At 36.8% G+C, this 3181-nt stretch overlaps 1 long non-coding RNA gene across 1 annotated transcript; it reads left to right on the top strand.

Moving 5' to 3' along the window:
* Positions 1–908: 908 nt before the first annotated feature.
* On the top strand, positions 909–2036 carry LOC134856270 (uncharacterized). The gene is made up of 2 exons (XR_010164725.1): positions 909–1045; positions 1665–2036. It is a non-coding gene; the product is annotated as an uncharacterized LOC134856270 (long non-coding RNA).
* The last annotated feature ends 1145 nt before the right edge of the window (positions 2037–3181 follow it).

Genomic DNA, 3181 nt, shown 5'->3' with positions numbered 1-3181 from the left:
TCACGGAAAACATTCAATCCACTCCAGCTGAACTCAAAACAAGGGCCACAAATATAAATACAAATTCAGCCAATTCAATTTTTATAACACGGTAAAAACATGGTAAAAGAAAACATGGTGTTAAGAAAACATGGTAAAAGAATACCTGTTATAAAACACTGTTTCAAACTTTTTAAAAACACCCTTGCTTTAAAAATATCGCCATCCTGCCAGCTCATTTAGGCTTACTGATACATCGATTGGTGGCTATTCTTATGTCAGGAACAACGGATGCGCAAAAATTTTTAATCAATCAGTCATTTAATTTGTCGAAACTGACTGAGTTTTGTTCTTTTTGAGATTTTCCAATACTGAATTTTGATTGGCTAAAACAATTTCGGGCATTTGGTCGGTCTGGCATGGGGACTGCCCCTCTTGGGCGCCATTCCCATGACAGAAAGATTGAATACGCAAAAATTTTTAACCAATCAAGACCCTCATTTATTCTGTCAAAACTTACTGATTTTCATTCATTTTTCGTTAAAATTTCCATCTGCTGAAATTTGGTTATGGCTCACACAATTTTCGGAAAATTAGTCCATATCGAATGAGGCTTTCACCCATATCAATTTGGTAAACTGCCGCCGAATTTTCCATCCTTATATTTTTTTTGGAATCTGCTTAAAAATCTCCCCCCCCTTTCAAGAAAGGGGGGGATTCTTTACTAGATACAATAAGGGGGGATTGTTAAGAGTAGATCCCCAGGGATCTACTTAACAATCCCCTTTTCAAGAAAGGGGGGAGATTCTTTAGTAGATACAATATAGGGAGGGGGGAGATTGTTAAGTTGATCCGTTTTTTGTTGTAGCCTGAGGCAACTGATGATTCCCCCGTCGTTTTTGTGAACATGTTTGTGGTTGTCTAGGTGGACAAGTTCGTCTCCTGGGGCAATGGAGTGTGCATGGGTAGGTACAAAGAGACAGTCTGCTGCTCTGGTCTGTGTCTGCCGTCTGAGCTGAAGCCATACCACCACTACTATCTAGAGGCCAAATACACCCCCTTCGACGTTAGTATATTGAGAACAAACTGACGAACAGAGTATGGCCAGGATTCGACTGTAGTACTGGAAACTCGCCCAAATTATTAACAGTAACTGTACCGATGTGGTGGGGTGGGAGGAGGGGGGGTTGCTGCGGGAATTTTGATAGTTATTTACAAAATTTATTCTGGACAGTTATCTATCAATTTTTTAGCGAACCAAAGTATACTAAATATGACTGGGAAAGCGCGTATTTTTACTAGGCCTAAGGTTTCCTACAGTTTTGTAAAAACGCTCGATATTTACACTAAAAAATTGTTAAGTAGAAACTTTGTGCCATATATGGTCAATTTCTGGGTTTTTCAGAGAGCACCAAAGACAAAAGAATAAACAAAGTTATCCAAGAAAGCTGTCCCATCAAAAAAAAAAGATGTACAACCTTTTGTCTCAAAGAAAGAAAAACTAAATACTCAAGAGCTATGAATTTTACAGCAAACCATAAACAGCAAAGGAATGGCCATAATGGGAAAAGCAAAAATTTTATCACCTTTTCATTGAACTTTTTTAATTCTTAAACATAAATTTGAAACAATTGAAAAAAGTTAACCGAAAAAAAAAATGATTTTTTGTGTATCCTCCTGTTTAGGAAGTGTTCCTGTGTTCTTCTCAGCCTTCCACGGAAGTCACCTTGGTGACCTTGGACTGTCCGGACGGATTTGACCCTGTCAAAGTCGAGGTCGCCTTGGGTCAATCGTGCGTGTGCAAAAAGTCATCTTTGGAGGAATTTCTGGCCACAATAGACCCGTAGTTGCTATAGAGCAGAAGCTTCCAAAAAACTCAAAAAACAATTTTGTAAGCTTGTTTTGAGTAACCGGCTCAAACTTAATTGAAAGCAGAAACTTGAAAAACGTGATCTGTCATGCTTTCATTTCTAGTCATAGTAACATTTTGTATATCGATTAATACTATAAACCTATTTAGGCACCTAGACAAGAAATTAGCTCATGTTTTGTAAGAAGTTAGCAATCTTCTTCAGGTGCTGTAATATGCAGAGGGATTTTTTAACTGCTCACCTCATAGGGTGGTTACCTAGTAACAGAGTGCGGTCTGTAAGTAGACTAACGCGTATTGATACGCGTCAATTAGCAGACAAATACTATATTAATCTATCAGAATCGCGATGAGGAAGCAAGTTCACGAAATTAATTCTTAATAATTTCTTAAGTTTGCCCCTATCTCGATTATGATTAGTTAAAATAGTGGTTGTTTATACTTACTGACGAGTATGCATGCGCGCTTGTCTAACTACTGCTACGTAACCCTAGAAACAATCTACGATACAATTATTATAGTCAAAATGCACTACCGTCAAAAAGCAAGTATGAAAGATGGAGCCCGCCGTTTTGCAACGCGCAAACAAACATTTTTTCCCACGCTTGAATATCTTGGAAATAGCTGTATAAGTTTGATTGGATTGATTTAAATGGAACAAATCTTGCCAAAAACATAGAATATGTGTTTGTTAGAGTTAGTCTACGACGCTTTTTCTCATGAAATTTCGATAAATTTTTTGCGAGAAAAGCGGAATATTTGAAAAAATTTACCGAATTACAGTGTTTTAATGCAAAATGACTGAAATGAAACGCAGCAAGAAAAAAATTTGAAGGTGTATAAAACATAAAAAGCCAAAAAGTGACAATTTTGACCGAAAACTTTTTATGGCTTGTCACAAAAATTCCGCCCAAAATTTTGTTTTGTCAAGGTTGAGGTCGTGGTAGGTCGATCGTGTATGTGCAAAAAGTCATCTTTGGAGGAATTTCTGGCCACAATATACCCGAAGTAGCTATAGAGCAGAAGTTTCTGAAAAAAAAACTCGAAAAACAGTTTTGTATGCCCTTTTGAGTCACCGGCTCAAATTTAACAAAAAGAAAAAAATTTTAAAAATGTAAAAAATCTGTCATGTTTTCATATCTGGTCATATAACCATTTTGTATATTGATTAATTCTAGAAACCTATTTAGGCCCCTGGACAAGAAATAAGCTCATGTTTTTCCAAAAATTAAGCTTCTAATCAGGGTACAAGTATGGAAATAAGTTCCACCGTTGTGCATCGAGAAAACAAACACACTTTTTTCACACGCTTGAGCATCTAACAAATAACTG

The sequence above is a fragment of the Symsagittifera roscoffensis genome, unplaced genomic scaffold, assembly GCF_963678635.1.
Source record: "Symsagittifera roscoffensis unplaced genomic scaffold, txSymRosc1.1 SCAFFOLD_615, whole genome shotgun sequence".
NCBI lineage: Eukaryota > Metazoa > Xenacoelomorpha > Acoela > Convolutidae > Symsagittifera > Symsagittifera roscoffensis.
The sequence above is the reverse complement of the archived record's forward strand: the minus strand, read 5'-3'. Positions and strand labels throughout refer to the sequence as shown.